Source organism: Castor canadensis, chromosome 12 (genome assembly GCF_047511655.1).
Source record: "Castor canadensis chromosome 12, mCasCan1.hap1v2, whole genome shotgun sequence".
NCBI lineage: Eukaryota > Metazoa > Chordata > Mammalia > Rodentia > Castoridae > Castor > Castor canadensis.
In genome coordinates, this window is record NC_133397.1 from 112,864,139 (window position 1) to 112,886,897 (window position 22,759).

Genomic DNA, 22,759 nt, shown 5'->3' on the forward strand with positions numbered 1-22,759 from the left:
AGTAAAAGTTGTCTTGATCAGATAAATTTGAGCCTTCTTGAATGGAGTGTGATCTTTTTAGAACCCAGATTCTGAGGAACAAAACCAGAAATCAAAAAACAAAAATAACAATGTAGGTCCAAAATAATTTACATTCATATATCAAAACTTGTTTGTTTGTGTTTTCTCTGTTAATGCAAATAATTATATAGTTTCTACTTGGATATCTGTCCATGTAGATAAAGAATGATAAGATTAAAAGGAAGAAGATGTTCACCTGGGAAAAGAATCTTTGAAGAAGATTAATAAGGATAAAGTTTAAAATGTAAGAAGGAGCAATTTCAGGAAAATGCTTATATTACAGAGTCAGAGACATTGATTACAAATAGGTTGCTAGATATAAGAATCAGTAAATAATGCTTCTGAAGAAATATTCTGGACTAATAAGACAGAAAATGGAGAATACTGTTTACCTATACCAAGCAGCAGTGAACAAGGGAGACATTTCAGTAAACATTGATTGAATGCTGGCATCACTAGAAAAAACAGTTGGATATAGAATAACAAAAAGTACCATGCCTTTGAAAATCAGAGTGCAGTCATTCCTAGAAGTATCACCCACTCCTGATTGCTATGTATCAAGGAAACTAATTGAAATTATGAAGCATCCATAGTATGGTGAAAAGGAAATTGGTAGAATCAATGTTCATAAAACTGTAAATCATGCTGAGCACTGGTGGCTCACACCTGTAATCCTTGCTACTCAGAAGGCAGAGATCAGGAATACTGCAATTCAAAGCCAACCCAGGCAAATAGTTCACAAAATCCTATCTCAAAAGAACAAAAAACAAAAAAACTTTACAAAAAAGGGCCAGTGGAGTGGTTTAAGGTGTAGGCCCTGAGTTCAAACCCCAATACTGCAAAAAACAGCTGTAAATCATGTCTGGGGAAAGTGGCTCAGGGAAAAACATGGAGTTATAAGAATTGTTAATTCCTAGAATATTAGGCATATACTATACATTAAAGAAATTGTTTTGGGTAGTACTGGGTTTTGGATTTAGGGCCTTGGACTTGCTAGGCAAACACTCTACCATTTGATTCATGTCCCCAGCCCTTTTGGGATTTAGTTGTTTTTCAGGTAGAGACCATGATCCTCCTTCCCATAGCTTCATATGTAGCCGGGATCACAGGCACGCCACCATAATCAGCTTATTGATTGAGATGGAGTCTCGCTAACCTTTTGCCAAGGTGGCTTCAAACTATGATCTTTTAGATATGTCTGCCTCTTGAATGGCTAGGATTACAAACATGAGGTACTGTGTACAGCCCCCAAAGAAATTGTCTTAAGACAAAAAATATCATTTTGATAGTACTTAAATCTCAATAGTTAACTTTTACCATTAGAAATAGCATAGACTGAAAATATTAATAGGTTTAAAGAAGGGATTATAAAAAGGGAAAGGTGGCAAATTGTAGACAAGTATACATCCCTGTGTTTCCACAAACTAGAAATAAAACCTCAGTTATGTGGCTTTAAAGAAAGGTGGATAAGTTAGTAAACCAGGGGAGGGCACCAGTAAAAAACTAGACAGATGATTGCTAGAGAAAAGAAGTTTAACGTACTGAACTTTAAATTTATAAAAGAAATAGAAAACTTTGCTTGAATGGAGCCTAGAGCCACCCTGCAGAAGTAGGACTGACTGCACCTTCCCTCAATCATTCCAGCCCAGTGTTTTCATTTTTGTTGTTGTTGTTGTTTCTGGCAAACAGCTAACAGAAACAAGACAATGCAAGACAAAAAAGAGAAATTTAATAAAGATATAGAAATCCTGAAAAAAAAAACTCAAGTTTAAATTCTGGAAGTAAAAAGCTCTGTAAGTCAACAAAAAACTCAGTTGAAAGCCTTTGCAGTAGATTGGATCAAATGGAAGCCAGAATATCAGGGCTTGTAGACAAAGGCAGATGTAGTAGAAAAATCAATGAAGATGAAAAAAGAATGAAGAATTATGAGCAGAACATGCAAGAACTCTGGAACTCCATGAAAAGACCAAACTTACAAACCTGAGCATAGAAGAATGAGAAGAAGTTCAAGTTAAAGGCATAGGAAATATATTCAATAAAGTAATAGGAAAACCTTCCCAAATTTTGAGAAAGAAATGACTATCCAGGTACAGGAGGCCAGACAAGATCAGAATAGAGCCTTGCTACTTTATATAATAGTTAAAACATTAAGTTTACTGAATTAGGAAAGATAATTGAAAACTACAGGTAGAATGCCAAATCACCTAATAAAGCTAAGCCCATCAGAATAATAGCAGATTAACAGAGACTTTAAAACCAAAGAGCATATGGAATGATGTATTTCAAGCTCTAAAAGAAAATAACTGCCAACATAGATTACCCAAGAAAGCCATCACTCATAATTGAAGAAGAAATAAGAACCTTACATGGTAAACAAAAACTAAAGCAATGTAAGACCAGTAAATGAGCACTACAAAATATACTTAAATGAATCCTATTCACAGAAAAGGAAGATAAATGTAACCATGGAAATATGGCAAAATAAATGATTAGATACACAAATGAGTAGAGAAGAATCAAACACTACAAAAATAACTAAATGGAGTCAGTGGCTCATGCCTGTAATCCTGCCTACTCAGGAAGCTAAGATCAGGAGGATCATGGTTTGAAAACCAGTCTGGGCAAATAGTTTGTGAGATCCTATCTCAAAAATACCCAATGCAAAAAAAGGATTGGTGGAGTGACTCAAATGGTAGAATGCCTTCCTAGAAAGTATGAGGCCCTGAGTTCAATCCCCAGTACCATCAAAAGTAACAACAAAAAAATGGCAGGAATCACTACATACCTTTCAGTGACAACTGAATATTGTCTCACTTCTCCAAGCAAGGGATACAAACTGGGCTGGTGGAGTGGCTCAAATGATGAGTGTCTGCCTAGCAAGTGTGAGACTCTGAATTCAAACCCTAGTGCCACCAAAAAGAAAAGCACAAACTGGTGAAAACAATACCCAACCATTTATTAGCTACAGAAATGCAAAGAGACGAACTCACTGAAAAAGACAAACACAAACTTAAGTGAAAGGCTGGGGAAAAAGATATTCTAAATAAATGAAGCTTGAAAGAAAGCCATACTCATCTGACAAACCACACTTCAAACCAAAATTAGTCAGGAGAGACAAAGAAGGACACTACATACTGATAAAGAGAACAATCCATCATGAGAATTTAACTGCTTGTAAACATAATTAGGCCAAATATCAGCACACCCAATTTCATAAACACACTAGACATAAAGCTCAGACAGACCCCAGTGCAATAGTAGTGGGTGATTTTAATACCCTAATCTCACCAACATACAGGTCATCCAGACATCCCCCTCAAAAAAAATCAACCAGAAAACTTCAGAATTAATTGATAAGATCAAATGGACTTAACAGACATCTGCAGAATATTCTACCCCACAGCCACAAAAGACACCTCAACAGTCTGGATTTTTTTCCAAAATAGATCATCTTGAGCTGGCAGAGTGACTCAAGTGGAAGAGCACCTGCCCAGCAAGCATGAGGCCCCGAGTTCAAACACCAGTATGGCAAAATATAAATAAAATAGATCATGTTTTAAGATACAAAGGAAGTCTTAAAAATGCAAAAAACTTAAAAGTAAGTCTTTCTATTCTATCATACCACAGTGGAATAAAACTAGAAACCAATGCCAATAGAACCTACAGAAAATATTCAAACACATGGGGACTGAGCAACATTTAAGCAACCAGTGGGTCATTGAAGAAATAAAGGAGGAACTAAAACCTATTTCTAGAACCAAAGGAAAATGGAAAAAAAACCCAGAAGCTTTAGGACACAGCAAAAGCACTGTCAACAAAATTTATAAATGCACACATTTAAAAAATCAGAGAAGTTTCAAATAAATAACTTCATCACATCTCAAGCTCTTAGGAAAAAACAAACCAAATCTAAAGCCATAGATGGAAAGAAATAATAAATATCTGAGTAGAAATTAGAAAAACTGAGATTAAAGAGAACAACACAAAGAATCAATGGAACAAAAATTGGCTCTATGAAAAGATACACAAGATTGACAAACCTGTAGCCAAAACAACCAACAAAGGAGGGAGAAGACCCACATTAATAGAGCTAGCTAGACACACAAAAAAGGGGATGTCAAAACAAACATCAATGAAATCCAGTGAATCATTAGGGAATATGTCAAAACTTATACTCAAATAGACTGAAAATTCTAGAAGAAATGAATACATTTCTAGATGCATTTGAGCCAAGAGAATAGAAATCAACTAAATAAATCTATATTAAGCAATGAGAGTGAAGCATTGAGTCCCAATGGATTCTCTGCTGAATTCTGCCAGACCATTAAAGAAGAACTAACACCAATGCTTCTATTTCGTAAAATAAGAAGGAAAGGAATGTTTCCAAACTCATTCTGTGAAGCTGGATTACTCAGATGCTCAGACCAGATTAGGGTACAGCAACAACAAAAAAAGAAAATTAACAGACTAATTTCACTGATGAACGTAGATGCAAAAATTCTCAGTGTTATACTTGCCAACCCAATTTAATAACACATTGAAACATCATCAGCCATGATCAAATTAGTCACATTTCAGGGATGCAAAAGTGGTTCAACATATGCAGATCTTTTAAAATAATACAGTGTGTTAACAAAATCACACTATCATCTTAATAGATGCAGAAAAGCTCCCGACAATACTCAACATCCCTTCATGATAAAAGCCTTGAAGAAACTAAGAATAGAAGGAACGTACCTCAACATAATAAAAGTGATTCACACTGAACCTATAGTGAACATCATACTAAATGGAGAAAACCAAACCATTTCCTGTAGTCAGAAATGAGACAAAAATGTCCACTCTCTCCACTAGTGCTAGAATTCTTAGGTGGAACAAAAGGTAAGAGAAAGGAATATGACAGATACAAATAGGAAAGGAAGATGTCAAATTATCCCTATTTGCAGATGATATGACCATCTACTTAAAGGTCCCTAAAGACTCCCCCGAAACTTTTAGATCTGATAAACACTTTCAGCAAATTAGCAGTATATAAAATCCACATAAATAAAACAGTGGCTTTTCTATTTACCAATAATGACCAGGCTGAGAAAGAAATCAGGAAAATAATCCCATCTACAATAGCTTCAAAAATTAAGTACCTGGGATAAACCTAACTAGTTAGTTGGGGTAAATCCTCTAAAATTAAAACTATGAAACATTGAACAAGACACTAGTAGAAAGACCTCCCATATTTATTAATTGGCAGAATCAATGTTGTGAAAATTGCTATACTGCCAAAAGAAACCTACATATTCAATGCAATCTCCCATCCAAATCTAGTGACATTCTTCACACAAATAAAAAGTAAATACTAAAATTCATTTGGAAGCATGAAAGACCCCCCCAAATACCCAAAGCAATCCTGAATAAAAAGACCAATGCTAGAGGCATATTAATAGCTGACTTCAAATTATACTACAGAGCAATATTGACAAAAAAAGTATAGTACTGGTACAAAAAGTGAAAATAAATCAATAGTATAAAACAAAAGATTCAGAAATAAGGTCACAGAGCTACAACCATCTATTTTTGACAAAGGTACCAAAAACCTATGGTGTAGAAGACAGTCTCTTCAACAAATGTTGGGAACAATTGATATTCACATGTAGAAGACTGAAAACTAGATCCTTATCACCCTGTACAAAAACTAATTCAAAATAGACCAGGAACTTTATAACTGCTTGAGAAAATCAGGAAAATCATAGGAAAACCCCTTGATGTAAATAGGCATAAGTAACACTTTTCTGAATAGAAGCACAATTGATCAGTAAATAAGAACAGAATTGAAAAATGGAATTGCATCAAATTAAAATGCTCTGCACAGCAAAGGAAACAACTATCAGAATCAAAAGAAAACCTACAGAATGGGTAAGATGTTTCCCAGTTATTTGTTGGATGAAGAATAAATGTCCAGAATATATAAGGAGCTCAAATAATGAAACATCAAGAGAATAAATAATCCAACTAATAAATGGCCAAATAAATTCAACAGATGGTTCTCAGAAGTACAAATTGCCAAAAAAATTATGTGAAGAAATGTTTGTCATCCTTAGCCATAAAGCAAATGCAAATCAAAACTTTACTGAGATTCCATCTCACCCCAGTCAAAAAGGCAATCATTAAGACAACAAACAAAAGATGTGGGTGGGGAGGCAGTGACTCTTACACACTGTTGGCAACAGTATAAATTAGTACAGCCACTATGAAAATCAGTATGGAGCCTTTTCGAAAAAAGACTAAAAACCTATTTTATCAGACCAACCTTCCTTAAAAAACTGAAAATAGGAAGCAGGGTAAGATGACAGATCAGAAGTTTCCATTGTTTTCACTCCACGAATGAAAACAGTCAGGTAGCAGTAGAGATTACATTCTGAAGAGGAAAAGAGAGGAAGAGCATTGGGAATCAGGAAAGCAGAAAAACATAGAGAAATCCAGGCAACAGAGAAAAGCAGCAAACAATTCCAAGCCCATCCCTGGCTTCACAGAAGTGGGAGGGAAAGCTGAAGGCACCATCACAAGATAGGGCAGATGGCCCTGGTGACAGATTGGCAATTCTAGCTGCAAGTTAATGCCAGTGGGAATTTCTGAGATTGACTGCTTCAATGTGGAAATTTAGCCCCAGTGAAGAAAGACATTCTGTCCCTCCCCTTACCTCAAAGGGCAATAGAAAGGCACTATCTTGAGAAAGGTTCTATTGTTTGACATTGAGATAATCTGGGGTCCTGAAAATAGCACTCAGCTCAGGGAGACTTGAGGCATCCTGCCACAGAGTTTGGATGGGAGGTGGCAGTGAGATATAATTGAAGAGAGAGAGAGGATCTGGTGTGATGCCACAGAGAACTTCAAGCAGCACAAACTCTGGTGGCCACAAAGTCAGAGGTCTCTCCCTCCCTGGCCAGGATCAAGTCTCACCACTGAGGCTTGAATGGGAACAAAGCACTGATTTTGTTGCTGGCTTAATATTCTTCCTGCCTCCTGCCTCTGACTGCTAGGTGGGTCAGAATCCAGCACGTAGGCCTTCCAAATCATGTGATATCCACAGCTTCCACAGGCCCACATGGAGGTGTATTTTCAGACAGATCCAGAAAGTGCTGAGATCCACCTCTGGGTGGATCCTAATATGTGTTTGCTTATAGTCAAGATTGATGGCCCAAAGGCCAGACCCTCTGAATCACAAAACTTCCACAGCCTTCTCTCCACAGGGAGGTGAACTGCTAGGCAAGGTCTGTAGGCATTAAAACTAGCAGGCAGAGACTAGATCCTTCAGTTCTTGCCCAGCAAGTACTGAACTTAGTGCTCTGTTTACTTCCCTCACTGATACATTTGGGGAGTTACTTATGGACTTGGACACAAGTGGATGTGTGTGGAATAAGTGGAAACTTGCCCAGCCCTCAGGGTGTAAAGCTACCTGCAGCCAACAGCAGCTCCCACTGCACAAAGAAAGGAAGCTTTTATAGGAAGAACAGCCTAGACAACTGATGCTTTTACAAGAAACTCCAGCTAGTCTACCTCAATGCAAGCAGTCCTGGGACTCAAGCCCAGTCCCTGACCTCTGGGGCAAATGCTTGGCTACTGAACCATACTCCCCAGCCCAGTGCTGAGAAATAGCACCTTAACCTGGTCACCATATTGCACTGCCTGAACATTGAGACTAGTTCACCTGAAAGACTCCAGGTGGTTAAAATGTCTAAGTATCAACTTGACCTCAGATGCATAAATCCCAATGTAGAAATACAAATAATATGAAAAAAACTAGGCAACACGTTTCTTCCAAAAGTCAACAATTCTATAATAAAGGTCTTGAACCATACTGAGGCAGGTGAAATTTCAAACAATGAACTCAAAAAAACAATGTATAAGGATGATTACTGAAATTAAAAAGGATATATGCAAGCACTTGAATGAATTCAAAGTGGATGAAAATAAATAGCTGAATGAAGGCCAAGAGAATTCAAATACACAGCTGAGTGAAGTAAGGAAGAAAATACAAAATATGAAAGAAGAATTTGAGGAAGATACAGAAATCCTGAAAAAAAATCAAATTGGTAGGATGGGGAAAGAATACTGAGGGTGAAGAGGATTGAAGTACACATTATGTATCCATATGAAAACAGCATAGTGAAACCCACCAACCACTGAAAAGGGGAGGAGGTGAAAGGAATGAAAATATAATTAATGTAAGGTGGGAACTTGTTCAGAGTACACTGTATGCATGTATGGAATTCTCAAAATGAATCTCCTCTTATTATTAATGTATGCTAATCAAAAATAAAAATTTAAAAAGTCAAATTGAAATCCTGGAAATGAAAAGCTCAATAACCGAATAAAAAAATTCAGGTGAAAACATTGCTAACAAAATGGAACAAGTGGAAAATAGACTGTCAGTGCCTGAAGATAAAGTAGAGGAATTAGATCAAAGGCAAAGAAAAGTTACTAAGAAAATACAAATGGAACATACAAGGCCTCTATGGCACCATCAAAGACCAAACCTACATCATAGGTATAGAAGAAGAAGAGTTACAAGCTAAAGGTATAGAAAATATACTCAACAAAATAGTAGCAGAAAACTTCCCCACTGCTGAGAAAGAGAGTCATCTAGATACAGGGAACTAGGTAGGCAAAATCATGAAACACCAGAAATACTGTAGTTAAAACACTAAATATACAGAATAAAGAAGGAACATTGAAGGCTGTAGGAGAGAGGTGACAAAACACATAAAGGCAAACCCATTAGAATAATAGCATATTTTCAACAGAAACTCTAAAAGCAAGGAGAGCATGGAATGATATATTTGAGGCTTCCAAGTAAAATAATTATCAACCCACTATATCCAGAAAGGCTATCCTTCATAACTGAAGGAGAAATAAAAACCTTCCATGATAAGCAAAAGCAAAAGAGATTCATGGCCACTAACCAAGCACTAAAAAAGTTACGTAAAGGAATCCTACACACAGAGGAAGATAAAGGCAACCAGGAAAATACAGCAAATAATAAATCCCATTAGATTAGCAGATTACCAAATGAGGATTAGGAAAAAAACAAACATCACAAAATTTTTAAAATGCAGGAAATACTACATGCCTTTCAACAATAACACTGATTATTAATGATTTAAATTCTCCAATCAAAAGACATAGAATGGTGGATTGGATCATAAAATAAGACCTGACCATTTGTCACCTACAAACAGCACATCTTAATGACAAAGCCAAACATTGGCCTAGCTGTCAAAGGATGGAAAAATATTTTTCTAAGCAACTGAACCCTGAAAGCAGGGAAAGGTAGCTATATTCATATCTGATTAAGCAGACTTCAAACCAAAATAAGTCAGAATAGATAGAGAAGGTCACTTCATATTAATAAAGGGAACAATGGATCAAGAGGAGATAACAATTGTTGACATATATTGTGAATGCATTTTCATCAAACTTAGAAGCACAGATAAACCCCAACTCAGTAAAAGTGGGAGACTTCAATATCCTTTCTCACCAATAGAGAGGTGATCCTAACCAATAATAAAAGAAACTTCAGAATTAAACAGCACCATAAGCCAAATGGACTTAAGAAACATCTACAGGATATTTCAACGAGCAGTTTCACAATGCACATTCTTCTCAGCAGCCCATGGAACGTTCTCCAAAATAGATAATATTTTAGGACATAAGCCAAGTCTTAACAAATTCAAGACAATTGAAATAGCCCTTGTATTCTATCAGACAACAGTGGAACAAAACTTGGAGTCAACAACTACAGAAATTACAGAAAGTATTCAAACACATGGAGAATGAACAACACGCTGCTGAACAATGAGTCTTCAAAGAAATAAGGAGAAAATAAAAAATTCCTAAAATCTAATGAAAATGAAAACATAACTTGCGAGAACCTCTGGGATACAGAAAAGGCAGTGCTAAGAGGAAAGTTTATAGCTGTTATCACCCACATCAAAACAAAAGAAATTAAAAAATAATACTGTATTGATGTGCCTCTAGCTCATAGAAAAACAAGGACAAGCCAAATCCAAAATCAGTAGGACAAAAGAAATAAAGATGAGAGCAAAAATTAATGAAATGGTGGTGAAAAAAGTATCAAAAAGTCAATGAAACAAAAACGTTATTTGAGAAAATAAATAAGATTGGTAAACTGTTAGCCAAACTGACCAATCACAGAGGGAAAAGGCAAAAATTAATAAATTGATAGATGAAAAAGTGGATATCACAACAAATACTAATGGAATCCAGAGGATTATTAGGGAATACTTTGAAAACTTATATTCTAATAAACTGAAAATCTGTAATGAGTTTCTAGCTGTGTTTGACTTAACCAAAATTGAACTAAAAGTATATATGCCATCTAAACAGATCTATAACAAAATGAGGTTGAAGTAGTAATAGCAAGTAACCTACAGAGAAGAGCTCAGGACCTGAATTCTACCAGACCTTTCTTTTTTTTTCTTTTATTTACATGTGCATACAATGTTTGGGTCATTTCTCCCCCCTTCCTCCAGCCCCCTCCCTTACCTCCCGCCCCCTCTCTCTCCCCCCTACCCCCTCACTACCAGGCAGAAACTATTTTGCCCTTATCTCTAATTTTGTTGAAGAGAGAGTGTAAGCAATAATAGGAAGGAACGAGGCTTTTTGCTAGTTGAGATAAGGATAGCTATACAGGGAGTTGACTGGCATTGCTTTCCTGTGCATGTGTGTTACCTTCTAAATTAATTCTTCTTGAACTAACCTTTTCTCTAGTTCCTGGTTCCCTTCTCCTATTGGCCTCTGTTGCTTTAATATTTCTGCATAGTTTCTCTGCATTGAGGGCAATAAATGCTATCTAGTTTTTTGGGTGTGTTACCTATCCTCATACCTCCCAAGTGTGCTCTCACTTTTATCGTGACCGAAGTCCAATCCCTTGTCTTGTTTGCCCTTGATCTAATGTCCGCATATGAGGGAGAACATATGATTTTTGGTCTTTGGGGCCAGGCTAACCTCACTCAGCATTATGTTCTCCAGTTCCATCCATTTACCTGTGAATGATAACATTTCATTCTTCTTCATGGCTGCACAAAATTCCATTGTATATAAATACCACATTTTCTTAATCCATTCGTCAGTAGTGGGGCATCTTGGCTGTTTCCATAATTTGGCTATTGTGAATACTGCTGCAATAAACATGGGTGTGCAAGTGCCTCTGGAGCACCCTGTGTCACATTCTTTTGGGTATATCCCCAAGAGTGGTATTGCTGGCTCATGGCAGATCTATGTTTAGATTTTTAAGAAGTCTCCAAATATTTTTTCCAGAGTGGTTGTACTAGTTTACATTCCCACCAGCAGTGTAAAAGGGTTCCTTTTCCCCTGAATCCTCTCTAACACCTCTTGTTAGTGGTGTTGCTAATGATGGCTATTCTAACAGGGGTGAGGTGGAATCTTAGTGTGGTTTTAATTTGCATTTCCTTTATTGCTAGAGATGGTGAGCATTTTTTCATGTGTTTTTTGGCCATTTGAATTTCTTCTTTTGAGAAAATTCTGTTTAGTTCATTTGCCCATTTCTTTATTGGTTCATTAGTTTTGGGAGAATTTAGTTTTTTAAGTTCCCTATATATTCTGGTTATCAGTCCTTTGTCTGATGTGTAGCTGGCAAGTATTTTCTACCACTCTGTGGGTAGTCTCTTCAGTTTAGAGACCATTTCTTTTGTTTAGCAGAAGCTTTTTATTTTATGAAGTCCCATTTATCTATGCTATCTCTTAGTTGCTGCGCTGCTGGGGTTCCACTGAGAAACTCTTTGCCCATACCTATTAGTTCCAAAGTATTTCCTACTCTTTCCTGTACCAACTTTAGAGGTTGGGGTCTGATATTAAGATCCTTGATTCATTTTGAGTTAATATTGGTATAGGGTGATAAATATGGATCTAGTTTCAGTTTTTTGCAGACTGCTAACCAGTTTTCCCAGCAGTTTTTGTTGGAGGCTATCTTTTCTCCATTGTATATTTTTAGCACCTTTATCAAAGATAAGTTGGTTATAGTTGTGTGGCTTCATATCTGGGTCCTCTATGCTGTTCCACTGGTCTTCATGTCTGTTTTTGTGCCAGTACCATGCTGCTTTTATTGTTATTGCTTTGTAATATAGTTTGAAGTCAGGTATCGTGATACCTCCAGCATTGTTCTTTTTACTGAATATCGCCTTGGCTATTTGTGGCCTCTTGTGTTTCCATATAAATTTAATGGTAGATTTTTCAATCTTTTTGATGAATGTCATTGGGATTTTGATGGGAACTGCATTAAACATGTAGATTGCTTTTGGGAGTATAGACATTTTTACTATGTTGACTCTACCAATCCATGACCATGGGAGATCTCTCCACTTTCTATAGTCTTCCTCAATCTCTTTCTTCAGAAGTTTATAGTTTTCCTTGTAGAGGTCATTCACAGCCTTTGTTAAGTTTACACCTATCTACCAGACCTTTAAAAGAGAATCAACAACAATGCTCCTCAAACTAAAATAGAAAGGGAAGGAATGCTACCAAGCTCATTCTATGAAGCCTGTTATTTTCCAGATACCCAAATTATATAAGAAGACACAGAAAAAAAGAAAAATATAAACTAGTTTCTCTTTAAGAACATAAATGTAAAAATTTTCATAAAATGCTTTCAAGCTGAATTTAAAAGCACATTTAAAAGATCATAAACCATTATAATGATGTTTTCATTCCAGGTATGCAAGTTTTGTTCAACATGTAGCAATTGATAAATGTAGTACAACACATAAACAAACTCAAGGAGAAAAATTCCACAATCATCTCAAGAGATGCAGAAAAAGCCTTTGACAAAATTTAGCATTTTTTCATGATAAATGTTCTGAAGAAACTAGGAATAGAAGGAATTTACCTCAACATAATAAAGTGTGAAGAGCAGAGTACATAAGCACAGCTGTGTCAAACTGCAGGCTGAGTTTGACACAGCTCCATCAACAGAAGGGAGCAAGTGCAATTATGCCCAATAAACTGCAGGCTGAGTTTGGCACAGCCCCACCCACAGAAGTGGGCAAGATGCAGCACAGCTGTTTTTCCTAAGATGTTCATGTGCAGAGAGAAGTGGTTACAGGATCCTCCTGTTCCTGAGAATTACATTGTCAGCCCCCTCCCCTGAGAACTGCTGCTCCACCTTGTTTTGCCACTGTATATAATAAACTCACTGGAGGTGGAGGGGGCTGTTGTGTGTCTCCATCTGAGCGCCCAGCCCACCTGATCCCAGCTTTGTGCATGTTTGGTCTTCTGTCTTTTGTTCTTTCTGCATTTCTGGTCACCCCCAGTTAGATTTCTAGGATGAGCTCGTGTGGGAACCAAGTGAGAGGTGATGCCTGGACAGGGAGCTAACTATGGGGAACTTGAAGCCTGAGATTAGGAGACACTCTCCGAGAAGTACACACATAAGATGTAATAGAAAAGAGGTAAGGTGAGGGGGGGAGTGAATTGAATATAGCCAGGTGTAAAAACATGGACATGGTGAGTCTAAGGACTGAGAGCTCTATATATAGGCTTTAAAATCTATGCTAAAGATTAGCAGAAGCAGAATCAGGTCACAGTTTATGCAGTTTTTAGATTTTGTACAGGATACTTGCCCATGGTTCCCTGAGAAGGGCACTGTAAATTTAGAAACATGGAACAAGGTAGGAGACAGGCTGAGGGCATGATATATGGCTGAGGGGATGGAATGCATGCCCATTTTTACTTTGGTTTGTGGTCCATGATTAAAAGTTGTGTGGGGCCTACTCCCTCACACAAAGAAAGATTTTCCTCCTTGGTATTCAAGCCAGGATGTTGGACTCACCCCTTCAGTTAGGCATCCAGGAGTGTAAGAAACAGTATCCCTTGAGAGAACAAAATGCTGCAGGTGGTGGAGCTGCTGAACCCTCAACCCCACCTTATGAGGATAAGTTTTCACACAGAATTAAAATTCAGTCCAAAGATGATTCGGATTCTGATTTAGTGTGAGATGAGGAGGGTCAGGAGGACGCTCTGGCCCATCAAGCACTGGGAACTATGCATTTGGGGTTACCTCCATGGGCCAAGATACTTCCTACTCTTGCTAAGAGTCCCCTGCAGCCTGCCTTGTAGGCAGCTGGTAGCCAAGGAGAGGATACAACTGGTTTTAAATTTTACCCTGTGCTTGAGAAACTAGACCCTAACAACCCTGGCAGGAAACAGAAATTTCATGAAAAGATTCCATTTAAAATTTTAAAGGAGGTAAAACAAACCTGTACAATGTATTACTGTACAGTGCCATTTATGCTGGGGCTATTACAGACTGTAGTAGGAGATACTGCTATGCTTCCAGATGACTGGACAGGGCTGGCTAAAGCATGCCTCTCTCCGGGTGATTATTTGCTGTGGAAGACAGGTTTTATAGAGTTATGTCAGAAGCAGGCAAACCGTAATTTGGCCCATGGACTGCATATCACTGCAGATGTGCTCATGGGAAGAGGACCTTTTGAAGGTGTAAATAATCTATTACAGTATCCCTGTCAAGCTTATCAGCAGATTGCCATTGCAGGCACAAGGGCATGGTGAGAACCACCGACAAAAGGAGAAAAGACTTTGGCATTAACTAGCATTCTTCAAGGTCCTGATGAGCCATATCAGGAGTTTGTGGCATGCCTGCTGCAAAACGTAGGCAGGATAGTGGTGGATGCCAAATCCGGAAACATACTGGTAAAGCAGCTGACATTTGAAAATGTTAACAAGTCTTGTAAGACAGTCCTTCAGCCATATAGAAAAAGAGCTACTCTGCAGGAAATGATTAGAATTTGTGCTGATGTTGGGCCAAGTCACATCTAGGGTATAGCTTTAGTTTCTGCCTTAAAGGAAGTGTTCTGCCCTGGGGGAAGAAAAAAAAGGAGCGTGCTTTTCCTGTGGAAGAGGGACACTTTGCTAGGGAGTGTCAGAATAAGCCCCAACTACAGCTAGCTATCTCAGGGCCTGTCACCAGGCCACCAACTTGTGCCAATGGGCCCAGGGCTCAACCCCCTGCGATATGTCCCTGGTGTTGGAGGGGAAAACATTGGACAAATGAATGTCACTCCAAAAACAGATATAGATGAGCAACCTCTTATAGGACAGGGAAGCTTCCAATGGGGCCAGCCCTGGACCCATCAAACAGTGGGGGCAATTACTATGCAGGCTCCCCACCAATACTCAGCATTGAAAACCTTGTTTGCACCACCCCAGGAAGCGCAGGATTGGACCTCAGTTCAGTCCCACTTCCTGATATGTGTTAACACCTGATTTGGAAGTGCAAATTATCCCCATGGGGGTCTATGGCCCTCTGCCCCAGGGCGAAGTGGGTTTAATATTAGGGAAAAGTAGTGCAACCATAAGAGGATTACAAGTTTATCCAAGTGTGATTAATGAAGACTATATGGGGGAAATTAAGATAATGACCCAGGTACTAGTTGCCTTTGTAGCAGTAACCCCAGAGATAAAAATAACTCAGCTGGTTATTTTTCCAAATGTGAAGAAAGGCAAGGTGTTAACTCACACCCCATGGAGAGATGGAGGATTTGGTTCCTCTAATTATGCTTGCTGGATACAAGTAACAAAAGATAGGCTGGAAATGACTGTTCTTAAATGAAAAATGTTTTGGGGGACTTTTGGATACTGGTGCTAATGTCTCTGTAGTTGCTGCTAGACATTGGCCAAAAAGTTGGCCTTGCCAACCCTCTGCTGCTTATCTGCAGGGGGTAGGTGCTATTCATTGCCCCCTCCAGAGTGCTTAGCAGATTCATTGGAGGGATGAAGAGGGACACTCAGGGCTTTTTGCTCCTTATGTCTTGGACAATCTTCTGGTCAATCTGTGGGGAAGAGATGTATTAGAGGGTATGGGAGCTACACCCTGAAGTCTCTCACCAAATGTTTCAACAAGGCTATAATCCCCTTAGGGGACTGGGAAAATACCAACAAGGCAGGTTACATCTTGTACCACCTTTAGGGAATCTAGGAAGGACAGGGCTAGGTTGTCAGGCTGAATTTTCAGTAGAAGCCCTAGTCCAACAAGTTAAACACTCCTCTTTCAAACATGCAGCCCAGATCACTTGGCTCTTAACAGATCCAGTCTGGGTGGACCAGTGGCCTTTGACAGGGGAGAAATTGGCTGCAGCCACAGCTCTGTTGGAGGAAACATTAAAGGTAGGGCATATTGGCCCTACCCATATCCCTTGGAATACTCCAATTTTTGTGATTAAAAAAAAGTCAGGAAGATGGAGGATTTTACAGGATTTAAGAGCTGTCAATAGAGTAATGCAGCCAGTGGGAGTGCTCCAGCCTAACCTTCCCTCACCCACAGATATTCCATTAGACTATTGTCTTTCCATTCTTGATCTTGAGAGCTTGTTTGGAGGCTCTAGCAGGGGAGCACAGCTACTTATATACCCTTGATCAAAGAAGGGTACTCCTCTATTGGGGGTGGTCATCCTCTTCAACCAAGTGCACAGCTTCAGGAGGGATGCACATGGAGTGGTAAGGGAGGAAGAGGACACCTGTCTAGCCAGCCATATCAGCTGAATCAACCCTGGCTATCAATAGGGTGACAGATGTCGCAGCCAGATTGCCCTCACATCCTGCATTCTTGATCTTAAAGATGCTTTTTTTTTTTGCCATTCTTCTCCATCCAAAAGACAGAAAATTTTGCTTTCATTTTATCATCACCAAATCATCAAGGCCCTGGGTGCCAATTTCATTGGACAGTGCTGCCCCAAGGCATGGCTAACAGTCCCACTATGAGTGAGGAATTTGTTGCTGCAGAAATAGAACCTATACACCATAAGTATCCAGAAGCTTATGTCCTTCATTACATGGATGATATTTTGATAAGTCATCCCAGTGAGTCTACACTTCTACTAATCTTGGCAGATCTTACAAAGGGCCTGGGGATTGTGCATTGCCCCGGAAAGTTACAAAAAGCGCTTCATTTTCAATATTTAGGGCAAGTTATTGACAATGCTTGATCTGTCCTCAAAAAGTAGAGATCAGGAAGGATAATTTTAAAACTTTAAATGATTTACAAAAACTGCTGGGAGATATCAATTGGTTCAGACCCTCTATAAAACTTACAACTGACACCTTATCTCCTCTTTTTCAACTGTTCAAGGGTGACCCTAATCCTTCCTTGCTTTGAGAACTTGTGGAGGACACCCGGCAGGCATTGGTTAAGGTAGTGAGAGCAATTACTACAGCTCAGTTTCAGCACTAGGATCCACAGCAGCCTGTTCAATTATTGATTTTATGCTCCCCATCAATGCCAAGAGGAGCACTGTGGCTGTTGCAGGGGGTGTTGGAATGGTTACACTTAGGTCACTCTCCTGCTAAGTTTCTCACACCATATCATGAGCTGGTAGCTAGGCTGATGGCTAAGGGACACACTCATTGTTGTGAATTGCTGGGGCATGAGCCCAGTAATATTATTGTCCCATTTTCAAAAGATCAGCGCATTGGCTATGGCAATTTTAAGACTTATGGCAGTCTGCACTGGCTAATTTTCCAGGACAGGTCAGGGATCATCTCCTGCATTCAAAAATTTACAGTTTGCCTCCTTTCATGTGTTTGTCTTTCCAAAAATTATTCTATCCTCCTCTCTATTGGAGGCTGTCAGAATTTTCACTGATGCTTAGGGGCATGGTACTGCTGCCTATTATTCCAAAGATTGCCGTAAGGTTGAACATACTGTTTTTGCCTCCAGCTCAAAGGATGGAGCTGTATGCTATTGTCATGGTCCTCAGGGACTTTCCACAACAACCTATCAATCTATACCATGACAGTCACTATATGGTAGGTGATTTATGCCACATTGAAACTCCTTATGTCAGCCATACTAGTAGTGAAGAGATATTCAGTCTTTTCTTTCAGTTGCATAGTCTGGTGATAACCTGCCTCTATCCTTGTTTTGTGAGCCATTTGTGCTCACATTCTAATCTCCTCATCCCACTCACTGACAGTAATGCCCAGGCAGATAAATTAGTCTCTGGGTTTGCCCACACAAATTGCCATATTCATAGAAGGTGCCCGACTAAGTCATGCTGTGTACCATCAAAATGCTTCAGCCTTACATAGGTAATTTCATCTTACAAGGGAGCAGGCTCGACAAATCATTAAATCATGTCAACAGTGTGTCATGTTTGCCACAAGCACCTGAGGACGTTAACCCCCAGGGCCTTTGGCCTGGAATCTTGTGGCAGATGGATGTCACTCACATTCCCTTCTTTGGCCAGCAGTGCTATGTTCATGTCTCAGTGGGCACTTATTCAGGTTATATCTATGCCTCCACACATGCAGGTGAGGCCACTAAGCATGTCATCACTCATTGTTTGGCTGCCTTTGCTGCCATGGGTAAACCCCAACAGCTCAAGACCAACAATGGCTCTGCATATAATTCAACTGCTTTGCAGCATTTCTGTGAGGCCTATCGGATACATCACACTACCAGTATTCCTTATAATCCTCAAGGGCAAGCCATAGTGAAACACACACATGCCACTGTCAAAATGCAATTTAAAAAATTAAAAAAGGGAGATGAGTACTTCCCCCAGATAGCCAATTGCATTATATACACTTAATTTTTTTAACTGCCCAGAACAGAGTTTAACACTGGCTGAAAGGCATTGGCAGCCTCAAGAGCCGACTGTCAGGCCTCGGGTTCTTTGAAAAATGTGTTGACTGGCAAATGGCACAGTCCTAGTCCTGTCCTGATGTGGGGTTGAGGGCATGCTTCTGTTTTTCCTGAAGGTGCAGAGCACCCAGTGTGGATACCATCATGGTTTGTCAAGCCTCATGGATCCCCTGGTTCCAAACATGAGGAGGCTGAGACTGGAAGACTCACCCCAGGACAGGGAGCCACTGAGGCTGACTCCTCCACCAAACAGAGGGTGGCTAAGGAAATGGCTGCTGGTGAGACAGACGTGGGACAGTGAGCCACCCACCTGGGGTCAAATTAAGAAACTGATGGACATGGTGGTGATGGTAACTGGTAGCCTGGGTATGGCTGGGAATCCCACAGCCACATTGCTGGCTGCATTGCTCATGGTTACAATACAGGTGGGTGTTGTCCAGGGCGATGCATACTGGACTTCCATGCCCAACTTGCCTATGGTGCATCCTATCACTTGATAGAGCCACCCTGTATCTATCTTAACCGATGATACAGTGCACATGGGAGGCCTTTCCTCAAGCATATTTGGTGCCTCAATAGTGACTAAAACTTTATAGGTAAAGCTCATCTTATGGGCACATGAGAATGAAACAAACGATACTGTAGATTTATGGCTACTAAGGCAACAAATATTGGACATGCAAAAGGCTTATGATGATGATGTTTCTCCAGCTAATATTGCAAAAGTCAAGGGTTTCAATCCATTTAAGTTGCTGAAGTACTCCTTCTGGCATTGTTCACCTGTTTTCTTGTTTTTTCTGTTGGATGTTGCACAGTGCAAAGACAACTCTTTGGATTAGGGGAATGGGCTTTATCGGGAACATTCAAGAAATAAGAAAGGGGGAGATGTAGAGAGCGGAGTACATAAGCACAGCTGTGTCAAATAATCTGCAAGCTGAGTTTGGCACAGCTCCAGTTGCAGAAGTGGGCAAGATGCAGTACAGCTGGTTTTCCTAAGATGTTTATGTTCAGAGAGAAGTCGCAGGTTCCTCCTGTTCCCAAGAATTACAATGTCAGCCCCCTCTGCTGAGAACTGCTGCTCCACCTTGTTTTGCCACTGTATATAATAAACTCGCTGGAGGTGGAGGGGGCTGTTGTGTGTCTCCATCTGAGCACTCAGCCCACCTGGTCCTAGCTTTGTGCATGTTTGGTCTTCTGTCTTTTGTCCTTTCTGCATCTTCAGTCACCCCCAGTTAGGTTTCTAGGATGAGCTTTTGTGGGACGTGAGAATAAAGGTTAAGGGAAACCAACAGCCAACATCATACTGAGTGAGGAAAAACTGAAATCATTTTATCTAAAGTGAGGAATGTGAAAATGGTGTTCACTCAATCTACTAGTGGAATTACTAGTCAGAGAAATTAGATACGAGAAAAAATAAGATTCAAATAAGGATGGAAGTAGTTAAATTCTCCCTATGAGCAAATATTATCTATTAAAAGATCCTAAAGATCACACCCCCCCCAAAAAAACCTCCTAGATCTGATAAACACTTTTGGATCTAGCATATTATAAAATTAATGCAAAAATCAGTGGCTTTTCCATGTACAAATAATGACCAGACTCAGAAAGAAATCATGAAAACAATTCCACTCACCATAGCCTCAAAAAATAAAATAAATATCTAGTAATAAATTTAAGCAAGGAGATGAAAGACCTGTGCAATGAAATCTATAAAGACTTGAAAGAAATTGAAGATCCCAGAAAATAGAAAGTCCTCCCATGTTAGTATTTACAGAATTAATGTTGTGAAAATGTCTTTGTTGCCAAAAGTACTCTACACACTTAATGTCATACCCTTCAAAATTCTGATGTCATTCTTCACAGAAATAAAAAGTCAATTCTAAAGTTCATATGCATACATAAAAGACAGCAAAGTTAATTCTGACAAAAGGAGCAACACTGGATTTTTGTGGAGAGATGATCACTGAATGGTTGTGTCCGTGTTGTTGACTTTGAGCAACAATAAGCTTCTCTGCATAGAGCCTGGGGGTTGGAGATTCAGGATTGAATCTCTGCTCCTTCCCCGCTCCTGTGAGATATTTTTGATCTTCACCTACACTTTTCAGCTTTGCGAGAAACCTATCATCAAACACGATGGCAAACAATGTCACCAACAAGACAGACCCTCGCTCCATGAACTCCCATGTATTCACTGGGAATCTCAACACTCTTGTAGTCAAAAAATCTGATGTAGAAGCAATCTTCTTGAAATATGGCAAAATTGTGGGTTGCTCTGTTCATAAGGGCTTTGCCTTCATCCAGAATGTTAATGAGAGAAATGCCTGGGCTGCTGTAGCAGGAGAAGATGGCAGAATGATTGCTGGCCAGGTTTTAGATATTAATCTGGTTGCAGAGACAAAAGTGAACCAAGGAAAAGCAGATGTGAAACAATCTGCAGTGGAGATGTATGGCTTCTCGTTTGACTTGGTTGATGACTTTCAACAGGATTATTATGAAAGGATGTTACCCAGCACCTGTACCACCTCCACCTCCTATTGCTTGGGCTGTAGTGCCCTCTAAATGCCAGCGTGTATCAGGAAACACCTCACAAAGGGGCAAAAATGGCTTCAATTCTGAGAGTGCTCAGCAGGGATTGTCTTCCAAGTCTGGAAAGTTGAAAGGAGACGACCTTCAAGCCATTAAGAAGGAACTGATCCAGCAGCAGCTCCCAGAAGAAAGATGAGACTAATGTAAAAATGGAATCTGAGGGGGGTGCAGATGACTCTGCTGAGGAGGGGAACTTACTGGATGATGGTGATAATGAAGATCAGGGTGAAGACCAGCTGGAGTTGATCAAGGATGATGAAAATGAGGTTGAGGAAGGAGAGAATGACAGAGATAGTGTCCATGGTGAGGGTGACTCTTAAGCACATTGTGGGGTTTAGAAATCTTACCCCATTTTTTCTTTACCTAGGCGCTTGTCTAAGATCAAAATTTCACCAGATCCTCTCCCCTAGTATCTTCAGCATGTGCTCACTGTTTTCCCTACCCTTCCCATGTCATTCATTCATATTGCTCTGCAACTGGTTCCATTTTCACTTCTTTTGATGCTCCTAGTAGTTTGTTAAGTCTCTCCCTGTAATTTTTGCTTTTAATTTTGATACCTGTTTATGACTTAACAATGAAAAAGATGTATGATTTTTATCAACTGTCTCCAAAATAATCTTTTGTTATGCAAGGAGTAAATACAGCTCTTTCCATTCAAGACTTCAGTAGTTGCTTCCCTAAATGCAAAGGCAATCTCATGTAGTCATAGCACCTGAGAGCTGCTTTGAGTTGGAGGTATGTGTGTTTTATCCCACATGAGGACTGTGTGGGCCCATTCAACACAAATGTAACAATGTATTTTTGTGAATGAGAGTTGGCATGTCAAATGCATCCTTCAGAAAAATAAGTAGTGTTATAGTCTTAATATTTGTTTTCTAAAGTTGATGCTGCAGGTTATTTTTGTGAATAGTTTCATGTTTGGAACCTTTTTTCTCAAAATAAACAAGCCCTTATTAAACCAGGAATAAAAAAAACAGGACGAACACTGGAGATATCATGGTGCTCTCTTCAAATTATATTACAGAGCTGTAGTAACAAAAGCAGCATGCTACTTCCACAAAAGTAGACACAAAGACCACAAGAACAGAAGATCCAAATACACCCACTTAGCTTACACCCAAAAACTTACATTGGAGAAAAGACAGTCTCTTCTGCAGTGCTGCAGATAAAACTGGTTATGTACATGTAGAAGAGTAAAACTAAAAATAGACTTACCTTATTATCCTGATATTGCACTCTTGGTATCTATCTGAAGGTGTGTAAATCAACATGCAAGAGAGACCCCTGCATATGCATGTTTATTGCCACACTATTCACAATAGCCAGGAATCACCTGGTCTAGGTGCCCAACAACCAACGAATGGATAAAGAATAGAGTATTATTCACCCTTAAAGAAGAATGAAATTATGTCATTTGCAGGA

The 22,759-nt window shown here is 39.3% G+C and overlaps 1 pseudogene; it reads left to right on the forward strand.

The window, feature by feature from the left end:
- The first annotated feature begins 286 nt into the window (after positions 1-286).
- On the forward strand, positions 287-21,785 carry LOC141414938 (heterogeneous nuclear ribonucleoproteins C1/C2 pseudogene; annotated as a pseudogene).
- The last annotated feature ends 974 nt before the right edge of the window (positions 21,786-22,759 follow it).